This window comes from Hydra vulgaris, chromosome 15 (genome assembly GCF_038396675.1).
Source record: "Hydra vulgaris chromosome 15, alternate assembly HydraT2T_AEP".
Classification (NCBI taxonomy): Eukaryota; Metazoa; Cnidaria; class Hydrozoa; order Anthoathecata; family Hydridae; genus Hydra; species Hydra vulgaris.
In genome coordinates, this window is record NC_088934.1 from 17,665,839 (window position 1) to 17,683,803 (window position 17,965).

Sequence of the window (17,965 nt, forward strand, 5' to 3'; positions counted from 1 at the left end):
TAGAGACAACTCTGGTTGTCTTTTCATAAAACCTTGCAACCAATCAATGCCTACAATTTTATTTTTGATCCATGATGATGGGCATATCTTATTGTTTTTTAAAGCAAATTCATATGCCAATAATCGCGTTGACCTAGTTGAAAGGCCATAGTTCATTTTTGATGCAATTAGTAAATAACTTGATAAACTTTTTTCATCTTCTGCTGTAAAAACTTGTCTATTGTTGTAGTTAGGCTTGAAAGCTTCATTTGGATTATGCCTCTTTTTACGACAATATCTTTTTAAAGTCATTTTATCTATGTTAAACTGACGTGCTACAACATTCAGTTGTGTTCCTTCTAAAACTTTATTAACAGCTACTTTCATTGTTTCACTTGGTATAGCAACTTTATTTGTTTTTTTAATTCTATTTCTAACCATTTTAAGATCTGTAAAAAAATATATCAATAAAAACATATGTTTTTAATAAATGCTAATATTTAACATAATAATATTATGTTAAATATTTTTTAATTATTATGTTAAATATTATTCTTTTGATATTATAAAATATTAGTATTATTATTACTAGCTTATAACATAAGTAGATTTAAAAAATGAAATACTAAAAGCTATTGTTTGTTTATATATACTATATAATTTATATATACTTATAATTTATATATTTTATATATATAATATATATATATATTATTTATATATTTTATATATATATTTTATATAATTTATATATACTTATAATTTATATAATTTATATACTTATAATTTAAGAAAAAACTATATAATATAGTTTTTTTTTAAATTATAAATACAATTCCATTCGTTTAACTGTATTGCTTATAAACAAAAACATGGGGCACTTCGTCTTCTATGGGGCACTTTGATGCTCCGATCAATGGGCCCCGCATAGTCAAAGATCAATGTACCCCAATAGGTATAGGTAACATATTGATAGCATTATCTACTGTATAAATTGCAGCCAAGTAAAAATTATATATTATATTATACACCTAACACTTACAAATTTAAAATAAAATTGTTGTTAACCCATACAGACATCTAAATAAAAATATATTTGAATTATAGTACGATTTAAAAAAATCACTTTTTATGACGAAAAACAATATTTTCTTTATTTTTTTTAGACGCTGATAACCTTATGAAAAAATATTACGAATAATCAATTAGGGAAGCATAATGGTTAATTAAATTGCAACCTCACTTCTAGTAAGGCAAAAATGAACGAGTAAAAGCCAAAAGATCATACTGCCCCGGCGATCAATGCGCCCCCATCTCCCCTATACACAAAAACGGTGCTTGTTGACAAGATTTTACTGTCTTCTTTGTTTTCTTCGGACATATTTTTTTTTCTTTTATAAATATGTTGATTACACTGGGCAACAAAAAAATATTTTTTTTTTGTATCTCAAGCAATTTTATTCAAATTATACTAATTTCAGGCTGAGAAAAAAGAATATGATAACGAAAATTTTTTATTAGCTCTAGTTTCTGGAATATACAATAGCAATAAATTTTTATTTCAGTTAATTTGCAACAGAGCAATATGACATAATTTACATATTCTAATAACATTTAAAGTACATTTGTTTTTTTTTTATTACAGATATATTCTAATAGTTTTAAACAAAGAAATCATGATCATCAATTTAATAGGGTGAAACCTTTCCCCATGTTCATCACTAACAGCTCCACAATTGGGGGGGAAGAAGTCTAGATGTGAGTGGAGGAAATGAATCTTGAGGGACATGTTACATCCAAGTTGATGATATTTTTGCAGAAGTACTGCTACCAATTGAATATAGTTATAATCTCATTTGTTGCCTAAAATTCCACTAATCACTCCCTTAAGAGCTTCCCAAGTTTCCTTTTCGGGCCCTGTCAAAACTTTGTCAAATGCAGGATCCTTCATAAGATGACGTATTTGTGGCCCAACAAAAATACCTTCTTTGACTTTTGCATCACTTATTTTTGGAAACTTATTTCTTAAATACCTAAAAGCCTGTCCTTCTTTGTTCATACCTTTGACGAAATTTTTCACCAAACCCAACTTAATATGTAATGGTGGAAAAAGAATATTTTTTGGATCCACAAGTGGTTCAGCAATAACATTTTTTTCTTCTGTGTTGAGATTTCTTGCGGACCAGTCTTTTTTTATATAATGTGAACTTTTGTCTCTACTGTCCCACATACACAAAAAGCAGCAGTATTTAGTATACCCTAATTGCATTCCTAAAAGTATAGCAATGACTTTTAGATCACCACAAATTTTCCATTTGTGTCTATTGTAATTAATTGCGTTGAGGAGAACTTTCATGTTTATATAAGCCTCTTTCATGTGAACTGCATGGCCAATAGGAACAGAAGGAAGACGGTTTCCATTGTGCAGTAATACAGCTTTCAAGCTTAGCTTAGATGAGTCTATGAATAATCTCCATTCAATTGGATCATAGTTCAAATTAAGACAATACATTAATCCAAAAACATCAATGCAAACAACAAGATTATTTCTTTTCTCAAAAAAAGAAAGCAGATTCTGCTGCCGTTTTCTGTAATGTGAAACCTTGATATCAAGTTGGAGAAGATTCCACTGCTTTAGTCTTGACCCTAGAAGTTCTGCCTTTTCCTGTGACAAGTCCAGATCTCAAACAAGATCACTTAATTCTGCTTGACTCAATCTGTGTGGCACAACATCTTTTAACACAAAATCAGGATCATTTGATGTGAAAGGCTTGTTTTCTTCTATTTCTACTTCATTTTCTGCTTCTAACTTACAACTATGTGGTGGAGTAGGAACTGGTAAATTATCTGAATGTGGAATAGGTCGAATGGCAGATGGAAGATTCGGATATTTAACTGTTCCTACTTTTTTCATTGACAAACCTGCTTTAATGGGTGGGGTCAAGCAGAAATAGCAGTCATCTGTATGGTTTTTAGGCTCTCTCCATACCATAGGAACAGCAAAAGCCAAAGATCTTTTTTTATTTTTCAACCATTCTCGTTGTGTAACCAAACAAGAGCTACAGCATATATGTGGAGCCCATGACTTATCCTGGTCCCCTACCTTCATATTGAAATAATGCTGGTAAGCAGTCTGCACAAGAGGTGTCATAGTTCTTTTCTGTGAAGAAAATGTTATTTCACCACAAATGTAACAAAAATTGTCCACTAAATTTACACGTTTCCTTGGCATGTTGATTTGTAAAATTTTACACTAGTAAATAAAAAAATAAAAACTAAGAATAGATTTGACCAGAAACTTTAGCAAACACACATAACTAGTATCACAAGTTTTAAACATGAACAAAACATTTTGGATAGTCAAAAACAAAAAATTTTTTTTAAAAAAATGAAAATTTCTACCTTTGCAATGGTTGAATAAGCGATCGCGATTTACAAAATCTGGGAAAATATCTAGTCTTTAAAATTTTAGTTTATGCAAGCCGTTTACTTTGTTTTTAAGGACCAAATTATTGTTAGCGAAAAAGTTATAAAAAACAAAACAAAACAAAACAATAGACTTACGATAACAAATGCAATAACACTCCAGTCACTAACTGCATTATATAAGTAATAAAACTATAATAGTATTATTATTTTTATAAAGCACTTATAACTTTTAAAGTTCATTCATTGTTTAAATAACATTAGTAATTCCAAACTTTAATCAAAGTAAAAAAACATCTGAAAAAATGAAATCAACCAATAAAAAGTTTTTTTTGGTTGATTTTAAAAATAACCGCACGCTTTTACGGACCATTAGAAGCTTTTTTCGTAATGCTAAACTTTTTATAAAGTATGTTTTTATAAAGTTGTTTAAGTTCTTTGATACGTTATAAATATTATTTAAATATCCACCCTATTTTTCTAGATGCTTTTCTACTTCAATTAAAATTTGGGATTACTTATGTTGTTTGAACTAAGAATGAATTATAAAAGTTATAAGTGCGTTGTAAAAGTATTACACTTATATAGTGTTATTACTTTTATAATGAAGTTACTAGAGTGTTATTACTTTTGTAGTCGTAAGTTTGTTATTTTATACTTTATAACTTTTTCGCTAACAAATTTAAATTGATTCGCCTATAAAAACAAAGTACACGGTTTTGCATAAACTTAAATTTTGAAGACCAGATATTTTTCCGGATTTTTCATTTCGCAATCACTTAATTCAACCCTTGCCTCGAGAGAAAATTTTTGCTTTTATTTCTTAGACTAGAGCTAATATGTCATTTTTAATGTCATTTTCGAATTCAGCAGATGGAAATGCATAAGAAATAACTAATTTTGGTTCCGATACAAAATCACTGTTGGGCAGTGTTATTTATTGTTAAACAGAAGAAAGAAAAATAAATAAAAAAACCTCAAAACAAGAGCTGTAACTAAAAAAATAAAAAAAAAACAAGAAGTTGACAGCAAATAATCATCTGCATCAATATCAAATAAATATGGCGTTGAAAGCAAAAGTTGTCAGAAAGGCAAACAACAATATAATCAGAAGTTAAATAATAAAAAAAACTTTTACAAAAATGAATCTAATAACTCAGGCTATGGAAGATAATTTACCAGTAGAAATCATTTTCCGAGATATGAAAAAAGCTTTCGATTCTGTGCCTAAAAACAGATTGTGTCTTAAACTAAAAAGTTATGGATTTAACTATAAAGCAGACACACCGTAGCGAAAATAATTTATTTGAAAAAAAAATGTCCACCAGAAACGGTTTGCATTTTCGAAACCACGAAACATCCTACTATAATAATCTAAATTTTGAAAACATTCTGTCGACGTCTTTTTAAAAAAAAGGAGGTTAAACTTATTCATCGTGCCCCCTCTTGCTCCCTTTCATTCAAGCGTTTTGACCTTGGGGGCCCAATTAAAAGTTAAATATTATTTATTAATAAAAGGTAAATTATTACCCCATCAACCGGGGTAACTTCGGACTGCAGTGTAATTCCGGACAGAGCACTTCTTATTTTTCTTCTTCTGTTTTAATTAATACTTACCTTTTCACCACATTGCACACAGAGTTTGCAGCCCTTAAATAATGCAGTTTACGGTCGGATCAAAAATTATTTAATTTATTCTAAGACTACATAGTTGTTAATAAATCTTGAAAAAATTGTTACAATATATTCTAAAAATTGAAAACATTGCATTTCCACAGGCTTTACCTTCGCACAGTATTTAGAATGAATTTGTTGCAAAAGGTATTTATCTACTAAATCCTGATATTTTTACTGAAGTTTACTACCATCTTAATTATGTAACTAATCTGCTGAATATTTTCAGATATCAGTTTATTAGAAAACATAAAAATAAACGAGATACTTGTATTAAATAAAAATGCTAATCATTGCTTAATCACTCCATTAGTTTTTTTAAATTTACTACAGTTTACTATTTTTGTTGTTTTAAAGTAAATTTTGGGAGCAAATAAATTGTTTTTTTTTGTGTGTATTTTAGCTGCTAATATCATTATTATTGTTTTTAAATTGTGGCAAAACTTCACACAAAAAAGTCAGATATCACATCCTATGTGACATCTGAATTTTTTGCATTTTTGACAGGTGACAGTGCACAGTGGGCCAGAATGCACTTTTACTGGAAAAAATTCATAACTAATTTAATATTAGAGCTATATTCACTAAAATTAGTATGAGTACTAATATGATGTCTGCGCTTTTTATGAAGGTAATATTTTTTTATTTCGTTGCTATCGATACCTTTATTTTGCTTAGCAACAACCTACTTTTGTTATCTGCAGATATTTTATAAGGGCTATATTCACTAAATTTGGCATGAGTACCAATATGAAATCACACTTCTTACAAAAGTGATAATTTTTTAAATTTAGTTGTTATGGATACTTATATTGCTTAGTTACCGGATACTTTCCTTAGTTACAAAGTGGTAAATTGATATTTGAATATCTTATCGGATTTTTGACCCACCTATATTGAATAAAAATTGAGTATTTAGGTAAATAATGTTTTAGGAATAATAAAAGCAAAAAATAGTGCAAGAAAACGTTATCAATTTTAAATTACATCAAAAAATTATAAAACAATAATATCGTTTGAAGATTGTTTAAGTAATTGTAAAACATCTGAAGGAAATGCTTTATGATTTGTTTGGTGTGATGTTGATTTACGCAATGATGAAATAACAGGATCACTGGAAACTAGGAGTCTATTGATAAGATCAGTATTTGTTTCTTTTCTGGATGTTTTTCGGCTGAAATTTTCGCGATAAGATTTAAAGTCTTTATTTCTAGCCTCTTGAGCTTCCTCTGACATAAGTCCGATGGGTAATGTAAGGCTTTTAATTATGTCATGTCCATGTATCAATACTTTGTGAACTGATTGAGCCATGTAATACCATGGATAAAGGGACACATATAGTCTAAAAGTGTCAAAACAATAATCCTTGAACTTTAAGCAGCCTATTTCATATCCTGAAGAGAGCGTTACCAAGATAATGTAAAATCTGAATATAAGGTTTTGGTCAATACCCAGAATTTCAGCTGTTTGTTCATATGCTGCAAAAGCACGCCTTGAGGTATTGCCATCATTACTTGTTCCAGAACCACCACTTTTAGGGAAATCAACAACAAGTCCCATTTTGTTCATAAAATCAGTCTGAATCTTTTGTTTAGCTTCAGATGCCTTTTCTTTGTGTTCTTTAGATCTTGCTTGCCACTTTCTTGTTTCTTTTTTATATGCAATGTGCAATAACATCTCAAAAAATCGAATCCATGCATGAAGACTGGAAAGACCATATTTGAACTCTCTGTTAGTATAATCTATATTAAGGATATCAAGACTATTCATATTTTTTGGAGAGACACCACACACTGAACAGCATTGGTATGAGTTATTTTTTTCAGATAATATTGTTTGAACCTTCCCATCAATCATTGTAAGTTCAATAATACAATTCACTTCAATAAAAGATCCGCAAACCTCTAATAAAATCATACCCAAGCTTTCTATCTCACTTTTAATGTACTGATCTTCTTCAATCACAGATTCCTTGGATTCCATTTTGTATGCAAATCTTATGGGTCTACAATAGGCTGTGGAGGACGACTTTTGATTTCTCCAAATAGGCACCTTTTCGTTGCTGTTGTTAAATCCAGTCAAATCCAATGGGACAAGACAAGTAATAAATAATGATTCTTCACGCTTTAAATCTCTGTTAATGTCGGGTTCTGATAAAACTTGTTTATAAATGCTTTGGCCAGTAGCACCATCAAAACAAGCCTTACACGTTAGTGTCATTGTTTTTATTGCTTTGTCGTTCAATATCAAGTGCCTTAGCACAGGTTCCTGAACTGCACAGATTCTTTGCAAAGTATGAGTCATTAAATCTTTTAAAGGAACTGAAGCTGAATAGTCCTCCACTGTTATGTTTGCAGGATAACATTTCAATTTTGCATCTCTGACATCATTGTAAGCGGGGTAGATGTTATATTCTTTCTCCAAGGCTCCGCTTCTAATCAAATGATAGGAAGCTTTTGTCAGACTTGCATCAATTATTAAAGCCAGTGCTTCGTCTGCTGAATATTTAGTTGCTTTATCTGTATTTGATATATTTAAAACATTCTTGGCAGCAATAACAACAGATTCATCTCTAAATTTTTTATTAGCAGCAAAAAATAATTCATTGGATGAATGAGATTTAATTAAACAAGATACACGCCGTTTTTTAGTTTTATTAGAACTATTATCAAATGCAACTGGTTTTCGACCACGTCTACTTGCAGTTGGTTCATTGTCTTTTTTTCTGACAATTAAATATTCATTAAGCCAGTTCACAAACTTCTTTTCAAAATTTTTCACAGTATAGTTTGCAGATTTCCACTTTTTTTTATACAAGTAAACAAATCGTTGAACAGCATGTCTAAAATCAACGTCTTTAAAATCAGCAAATTTTGGCTGAATAAATTTTAATATATCTTCAGTAATATTTTGTTTTGAAATACTAAGATTGTTTTTTGGAGAAAACAATGAATGTCTAAGTTTAACAAAACCATATCTAAATAATTATTGTAACAAGTATTTTGTATTTAAAAGTAAAATGTTATAATATATATGCCGCCTGGACTACTAATACTTGTTAGTAATTAAGTTACTACAAGTGTTAGTAATTAAAATTAAAAGTAATTAAATTACTGTCAGTGTTAGTAATTAAATTACTAACAACTACCGAAAATATGTTGTTGCTATGTTATGCAAAGTAAGGTATCCATAGTAACCAAAAAAAGTTAACCTCATAAGAATTCTGAATCTCATTTTAATAAATACCCCCAATATTGTGTATTTAGCGCAAGTAAAATACTGTTAAAACAACGTTAATGTAAAAATGAGTTGTTGCTATGCAAAATTTAGAACCATAGCAACCAAGTTAAAACATACATAAAATCTGAACGGGGATTTAAGGGGACGAGCAATCAATTAAAACTCGATTGAAGCATCATATAGCTCAAATAAATATAAGACAACACATGGCAAATTGTGGTATTTATTAGTTATTGTGCGGCAAAAAATAAGTTTCTTAAGAAATTTTTTTTTTTAATCTGTGATTTTCAAAGTATAACTGAGATAACATGCTATGACAAATTTATTTCACACATTGGTTTTTCTTATCTCTAAATACTCTAGAATAACATGTACTAATTTTTTGTTTCAAAAACGTAGATGTAATTGAAATATAACACAACGTTGATGTCACCGTTAATTACTTATTTATAATTTTTTTATTTTTTTATTTTATCTCAATATTCAAATGCTTAGAGTCATGGTAACTAAGGGATTTAATATAAATAAATTATCAATAGATTTCTCCTAATATATGTAGATACTAAAATTAAATAGGTTTTCAAGATTAGACAACTAAAATTTTTCCCATTTTGTCCACTTACTGGCCCACTGTGCAGTGGTAGGATTCAAATAATTTAACAACCGTTTCTGTATGCCCCTACCAAAAAAGTAGTAAACTTTTTTAAATACCAAAACTAGTATTATTTCATACATGGATAAAAAAAATGTAAATGCGCTTTATTTAACAAAGAATATTATGCTACTTTTATGAAATAATAAAATATATTTGGCTACAAATATCATTTAGCAACCGGTTCGCCAAACTACAAAACTTTTAGGAAGCGGTTCTACCGAACCGGTGCAAACCGGCTGAATCCTACCATTATCACATCGTCTCTAACTCAAAAGGAAATTCCAAAAATAATTTGAAAAACAATTATGGTTGACCAAATCCCTTGCCGCAGCTTTGCAACATATGAGCCCTTCATTTTAAAAAGAAACAAATCTATTAATTAAATTTTTTTTCAAATTTTCATATTTAAAATTTAAATTAAAAATATCTGTACAATATATGTTTGTTTTTTTAATTAATTTTTTTTCATAAGTAAAGCTCACTAAATTACCCAGTAAACACACTACGTTTTTTAAAATAGTGTTTTTTAAACGTCTGAAGATGTATTACGACGTAATACATCTTCAGACGTAATTTACGTCGAATTTAAAAGGTTGCGGAAAAAGTTCCCGTATAATTTAAAAAAATTATCTGCATGGTGTTTTCTTTCAATATATAGCGTGTTTTTAGTATTCTTTTGTATTCTTCCGTATTCTTTTAGTATTTTTTAGTATTATTTTGTAAATAATACTAAAAAATATATAAAGTGTAATTTGTTTCTCGTCTTGTACAGGAACTTTTGCTGTTTCTGCTGTTTATATTTTTGTAAAGGAACTTTTTCCGCGCCCTGTATATATATATATTTTTTCAAATCACAAGGTATGCGTATAACACATAAAATAGGAAGTCAAAGAAGCTTTAGCATTTTTGAGTATATAACTCAAAAAAAATCATATAAATTATTTTTGAGTATACAACTCAAAAATAAATCATTTTGTAGAATTTTAAAACAGCGCCAATGTATGTTTTACCATTTTACATAAACGTTTTTACATATATTTGCCATTAGCGCTGTTTAGTAGACAGTGAACTGGGGACGGTTACCGCGGTAATACCGCGGTAATCTGTGGTTTTTACTGCGGTAATGGGGGCAGTTTTAAAATAAGTGAGGATAATACCGCGGTAATGGGGACAATGTTTGCGGTAATACCGTGGTAACGGTAATGACTTTTTTATACATGTTTCAAAAATTAATTTTCAATATAACTTCTTTGCGTATGGACAAACGAGACAGAAAAACTAATAATTTCAAAATCAATTAGAATAACTTTTATTAAAAGTTCTGGAACGAGTGATGTCTGGCCTAACTTTCACAAGGTTGAAGTTAATGGCATGTTTGCTTCACATGTTAAATGTATAAACTGTAGCTCACTCTTAAAGTGGATATCTCCTGACGACACTAGCGGCTTAAAGGTTAACATGAAGGCCAACATTAGACATATAGATGATAGGTCTAGAAGTCTTTCAAGTGAAAAATGTATATTAGCATTAAAAGGAATATTACAATATGTTATAATATTTGATAGAAATAATAATTTCGCTTGCGGGGACAGTGCAGGGAAACCTAAAAAGGATGTGGGAATGGGGTGGGATGGGGACGACTTCTGCGGTAATGAGGTGGGGATGGGGATTACCTCTGCGGTAGCGGGGTGGGAATAGTGACATAATTCGATGAACGGGGTGGGGACGGGGACAAAAACCCGTCCCCATATCACTTTTTACTGCTTAGTGAATTAATTAACAAACATTAACAACATTAATAGCAATTACAATGCTAGTTACAAAAATAATTATTACTAAATTTACTTTATTAAGTAAATTTAGTAATATTTTTTTTTTTGTAATAAGCTTTGTAATTACTAGTAATTACAAGCTATCAGCTGGGGTTAATAATTAAAAGTGATAAAAATGATTAGTAAATCGAAACTTTACTATACTAATCAAAAATATTTCTTTGTATTAATATAAAAACATGATGCTTTTCATAGACATTGTGAAGTTATTTCTTAAAATATTCAAAGTAAATAAATGATAAAATAATATTATAAATACAATTTTCAGGTTCCTTTTTGCAAAATTATTTTTTTATTTTTCTTTTCCTATAAGTTTTATGAATTAAAAACGTTTTACTAGTAATACTTGGAAGGTAATATGTATGGTCTATAAATTGTATTATTATTATCAAATTGAAAGATTCAAAAAGCCCCTAAAGCCCCCGGTTACCACGATTGCATTAGCCCGATTTCTTAATGCTTTGTGTAAACAGTTGATTATTTAGGAACGGATTTTTAATATTTTATGATCAACGAGGTACAGTTGGTGGACACAATGAAATATCAGAACATTAAAAAAATTGTGTCATTGATCACATAAACCAAAGTTATTGCAGAGAAAGAAGAGTAGAGCAAGAATATTGACAAACAGGCACAACATTGCGTTTAATGTGTGATCTTTATAAAGAAGATAATGCCGATACCGTAGGATTGTTATCGTACAGAAAATTTTTTTGGAACAATGTAATTTAAAAACAAATCCCCTCAAAAAAGATACTTGTCACAAATGTGATACATTTAAAACAAAAATTGAAAGTCTTCTAGAGGGTGACGAAAAGAACCCGATAATTTTAGAAGGAGACAAATATCAAACACAAGCTGAAAAAGCTAGGGAAAACATGAGCTTAGATTTAAAGACAACAAGGAAAAATGAAAAAACTGAAACTTTAACTTTTGATATGGAGAAAACGTCTCACAACATAGAGAAAACATTACCTCGTCTCACAACACATTCTATATTTTATAAAAGACAGCATTGGTTGTATAGCTGCGGCATTTAAGAAGGAAAACGAAAAAAGTTTACCTTTTAACGTCTGGATTGAAAGTAAAGCAGGCCGTGGTGCCCAAGAAGTTTGCTCCTGCTTAAGAAAATATATTGAAAGCAATATAACGAATGCGATTAGAAATAATATTTTTGGAGCGGTTCTTGTGGCGGTAAAAGTAGGAATATAAAAAAAACACTCTTACTCAAGTCTATTTTAAACAAGTTGCCACACTTAAAAACTAGTAAAATAAGGTTCTTAGTATCAGGTCACAGCTTTTTAACCTAAGGCAGTAATTTTGGGGACTTTGAATGTAAAATTAAATAACAAAGTAAAGACTTTTCTTCTGAAGATTACATCAAAATTATGTGAGATTGTAGAAAGAAATGTCTCATTGATATATTATTGATGATTTTAGAAAGAAAAAAGTTGATTTTGTTAGCATTAAAAAATTAGAAAAAGAAATTGTTAAAAGAGAAAAAAACCCGTTCAGGCGAAGCAATAACCTGGCCCCACATATTGGAAATAAAATTAAAAAAAGAAGAGTGCTTTAGTATTGCCAGAAAAACAGTTAACATTTATGATGAGTATAAGGAAATCAATATTAAGAAATGGAGAAAGCCAAGTGAGAAAATGTTTTCGAAATATTTAAAAACATTTTGGCCAATTCGGAAATCAGTTGCCGACCTAAACAAAAAAAGTATGAAAAGTTATTTGCACTTTATTTCTGCGGCAGATCACGTATTATATAATAGTTTATTACAATTTAACTGACTTAACAGTTAAAGTAGATACAGACGGCAACAACGGTTTTACTAATTCGGCTTGACTACATTGATTATTTGAAAAGGACTTTGAATGGTATAAAAAAGTTTCATTATATAAATCAGTGGCACGATATGAAGCAGCCGTGGTTTGATTTAGAAGCCAAAGAACCAGGGTTCGATGCGAGCTTTGGGAATAGGTCTTTTTGGGGCACCTAACAACAAAAATATATTTAAAAAATTTGCTTTTATGATATTTGTTGTAATATCCACCTTAGTCCGTAGCTGTTACGTTAGTACTAATTTTTAAAATAAGTTAATTATAAATAATTAAGTATTATTAATTCCTTTACAAGTTGATATCGATATTTTCAGCTTATAAGGCATTAAAAGTTTAACTTATTTTAGTTTATTTATAAATATTATTGTTGTTTAACATATGCATAGTTAACATTTAACATTTAGTTTCTGTTTTCCATTTAGTTACTACTGACATTATCAGCATGTTTAACAGAAAAAATAAGAACTTTGAAAATAGCAAACTTTGAAGATGTCAGTTGTTATAGAATATTACATGTTTAGGAATACTTTTTGTATAGCAAACAAAAAAGTAGTGCAAAGTTTGTTACAGTTGATGGCTTAAATTTTAACTAAATTGCAAATAGTGTTCAGCTTGATAGAACATTTAAACTTGATGGTTTCCACAGAATGTTAGAAATCAATTTATGATGGTAAAACTATAATCACTACTGAACAAGGATTTTAAAAAATTCAAAAAGAAGTAAGTTGTGTTTTAGCTTAGTCAGAGTTTCGGCAAACAGTTAAGTGAGTATGCGAATAATATTCAACCGTTATAAGAAACTATTTATATTGGTTGCTTATCATTTAGTCTAACTAACCACAAACTCACAAAGTTGCAAACTCTCTAAAGCAATTTTTATTAATCTTATTATACAATCAAAAGTGCAATAATTAAGTGCAAAAATAACGGACAAAACCTCGGCAGGAACTTTCTCCAATTGTGTACTTCTCGTGCAACCAAGACTTACATTGGTAACAGTAAACTTGTATCCATGATACTTTTCTTATGAAATCAAACAATATCAGTACTATTCTTTATTACCTCTGGTTCTCTTATTCTTCTTTGGCACATGATTACTCTCGAATTGATTAAAATTCTTCACTTCCTCATTACTCTTGCACGCGTCTTTTTTACTTCTGCTTTATCCTAACTTTTTTTTCCGAGTGTCTTCTGAAAAAACTTATTATTGGAAAATATATTTAAACTTTATTATTGGAAAATATATAAAAGGTCATAATGAACGAATTTTTCTATCATAAACCTTCTCAGGTTTTCTTGTTCGGCAAATAAGATTCAAAAACAATATTTGAAACTGATAACTTTAACGTTCAAAACTAACCCGTTAAAATCGCTTGTCGTTGTCGCGCGGACCCAAACAAATAAAAGATTTCCTAAAGATTTGGACCCAAACAAATGAAAGATTTCCTATGAATTTGGACAACAACATTATAGCGCTAATGGTGCAACCAAAATGTTTGAGAAAAAAGCTAACTCTATTTACATTGCTGGTTTTGCATATGCAATCTATCATAGAGACATCAATAAGCTTTGCTCTCTTGGAAAAATTGGAATTCCATATACAAGATCAATATTTTGAACATTAATGCAAGATTTGGTCATTTTGTATACACACTAATCTTTTGCATTTAATGCACTGTGTAAAATCTCCTGACTTTTGGAAGAAGAAATAGATGAGTTTAAACTAAAAATAAAAAAGAGTAAAATTTTAAATATAAAATCTAAATTTTACGCCCATTCAATATTAAAAACTGTTTAAGAAATTTTTTTTTTAATTTTTCTTTGAGTTGATTTCAATTGAATCAGCTAATTTCTTTTTCTCATTTCACGTTTTTTCAACATTAAATCGTATACAAAAAACGCCTAAAAATGTAAAACTTAAAAAAAAACCCTAATGCTATTTGTTAGAAATTGCTAAATATGCAATTTTTAAAATTTTGAACGACAATCAACTACAAAATTATAAATATCAACAACAAAGATAAAAGAAATTTAACTTTTCTTTTGTCAATTTTAATATTAGACAAAAATGTGGTATATCATTAATATATTACAATTTTTCAATTATTAAATTTAACAAAAAAAAACTAAACTTCTTTTATCTTTGTCGTTGTCTAAGGTCTCAAGATGTACTTCCCTCTTATAAAACCATCTCTTATTTTATAAGTACAAACTTTGTTTGCAGCATCTGCTACCCTTTAAACTGCCCATAAGTAGAATCTTTGTTACTTTTTCTTTTGTTAGATCGCATTTAAAAATAAATTGTTAGGTTTTATTACCTATCATTATATATCGTTATATACCTTTATATATTGTTATATATCGTTACATATCGTTATACATAGTAGTATATAGTCATAATATTTCCTCCTTACTGTTGGTTAGTGCATATAGCTCATAAGTTGTTAAAGCGCTTTTGCATCAGGATTGGTTTCTCACGTTAATCTAGCTTTCCCATTTTTATCACTAGTTTGAAGATTTTCTAAATATATATACTAAAGCGATATATATATATATATATATATATATATATATATATATATATATATATATATATATATATATATATATATATATATATATATATATATATATATATATATATATACAAATATATATACAAATATATATATATATATATATATATATATATATATATATATATATATATATATATATATATATATATATATATATATCACTTTAGTATAAAATGTCAGGGAAAAAAACCACATTGAGATCCAATGTTGAAGAAAAACTAAAGTAATATGAATAAAGATGTTCGATAACAATATGAATAAAGATGTTCAAAATTTTTTTGCCACTGGTTAATACTGTAAGAAATCAAAATCAAAAGAGAATAAAATTTCTCCAAAGCTGCATCCTAGACAGTTGCAACAAAGAAAGGGCATTAAGGTGTTGTTAACGTCTGTAGTCTTCCTTTTTGTAGCCACACATCTTTGTAAAAAGCATTATTTGACATTCGACAGTTATCGGAATGATATTGGAACTCCTTTTTACTATTGATTAGTATTTCTATTTCTCGTGTTAATGTTTTTTTTCAAAATAGATCGAACCAACCCTATTTATAGAAAATGTGTTGAGAGGTATTCATATTTTTCTGAACTTTAATGTCGTCGTAGCTAAACAATGATTTAATTCGATTATCAAAAACATAACCTTTGCAATAAGATTTGAAAAACTTGTTAAATCACAATGAAACTTATCAAGAATGATCAAATCTTACTTCATAATGGGTCTAGTCGGTCTAACCATTTATGCAACATTGGTAAGGAAGAGGTGTCAACTTCGTGGTTAAATGCCGTTCCGCAATCCCCTGTGATAAGACCGTTAGCACTTTCTGGAGCACCTAAATACCTTAAAAAAAAAAAATTGATTTAGAACAAGCGAAGTTTCTATTAAAAAGGTTGTTGTTTTTTTTGCTGTTAGTATATGCTACCTGAGCTACCATGTTCAGCACCTGACCGGTGGGAAACACTGTACAGTGATTAGCAGCTATGCAGCGTGAATTGTAAAGTGATAGTAACCTTCAGGTGATTGTAAAGTGAGCGCAATACTTAAATCATAACAACATGCCACATCAGGTTTTCTATAAATAAAGTTTGAACAAACAGCAAAAAAAAATTGAAAAAAAGAAAAAACATTTCAGGCTGTCGTGTGTATAACACAGCGCAAGTTCTATGCATCTATCAGATAAATTACAAAGTAGCCGTCAAAAGGCTGCCTTCTTACAAAAAGTACAATGTCTTTTTGTATATAAGCAGCTTTCTGGCGGCAACTAATGACATATTTTCTGCGTTTACTTAACGTAGACTTTGATATATTAGATTTTACACAACTTATACACGAGTATTTTAAAGGTTCTATTTAAATAGTTAACATCACCTTTACATGTATTTTACTTTGGTGAATAAAATTTATTTGTATAGTTTGAGAATCCAGAAAAACTAACTTTTTAAATTAATTTCTTAAATTTTTCATTAAAATATCATTGGTGTAAGTATATCTTATATTACTTAAGTTTAGCGTGTATTTTCTCTTTTATTTATCATTTGTTATGTATTTAACTTTTTAAAACGTTTAAAGACTAATGTACGCAGCTTGGAAATAAGAAAACTATGTTGAAGTTTTAACAAACGGCAGAAGAAAAAAAAAACGACCAGAAATATAAAAACATTTAAAGTCATTTTTTGTATAAAATAAATCGCAAGTTCTATAAACATATCAGATACATTTTAAGTAACTTTTTTTTTAAAAAGCACCTTTCTCACAGCAACTAAAGACATATTTTCTTTAAATACTGTCAATATTTACAACTTAGACATTGTGTAACTTTGATCAAGAATCAGAAAAGGGGAAAGTTTCGGCCACGGTTAAGTTTAGAAAAATCGATTAAAAAGCAAGATAATTAAAATATGCAACTCAAACTTCCTTTATTTTTTTTTTTTTAATTTTATTTTATTGTGTAATTATGGTATTTTGTTATTTATAAAATATTTTACATCGAAAATTTTCTTTTGCTTTATCTATTGATAATTGTTTAAACATTGTTTAGAAATGAAAACTCTTATTTGCGTGAAACTTTTTGTTATAAAATATTTTAAACTAAATATTAAATTTTTTTATTTGGTTATTATCATTTTATTTTGTTTTTATGTGTTTTGAAGTTTTACTTTTTTTTTTTTTACATTTTTTCAAATGTAGCATAAAAGTCTTTTATGTTTCATTTGAACAAATGTAGCTTAAAAGTAATTTATGCTACATTTTTCTATTAAAAGTAATTTATGTTTTAAAAACGCATCGCAAAAAAGTGTGTTTTAATATGCACCACAAGCATAAAAGTTATGCATAATAAACGATGTTTTTATGAACACTTAACATTTAACTCTGGGCTTTCTTCATAACTCGTATAAATCTTTCGCCTTTTACTAAAGATTTCCGTGGAGAAGGCCATTATAATGAGTCTATAACTATTTTTCTCTGGCCTGCTAACGCGGGCCGCTATCGGTACGAAAAAAAAAGTATTTTCTGTTTAAACTATTTACTTAATGCGTAAATTCTAATAATAAAATCTAGTTAAATCTAAGCATAAACTGAAGTAGTAGTGTAGAGCGAGCAGGGCTAGTTGCACAATTAAAATATCTCAAAAACTACGCATCACATGACAAAAACATCTAATGGATGAAAGTTAGGAAATTAGAATGTTAACGCAATGCGCTACAAAATTTGTTGGAAAGCAAATGAGTAAGATA

At 28.8% G+C, this 17,965-nt stretch overlaps 1 non-coding gene across 1 annotated transcript; it reads left to right on the forward strand.

The window, feature by feature from the left end:
- The first annotated feature begins 17,595 nt into the window (after nt 1-17,595).
- Nucleotides 17,596-17,714, forward strand: LOC136092493 (U5 spliceosomal RNA). Its single transcript, XR_010644412.1, has one exon. It is a non-coding gene; the product is annotated as a U5 spliceosomal RNA (small nuclear RNA).
- Nucleotides 17,715-17,965: the final 251 nt, after the last annotated feature.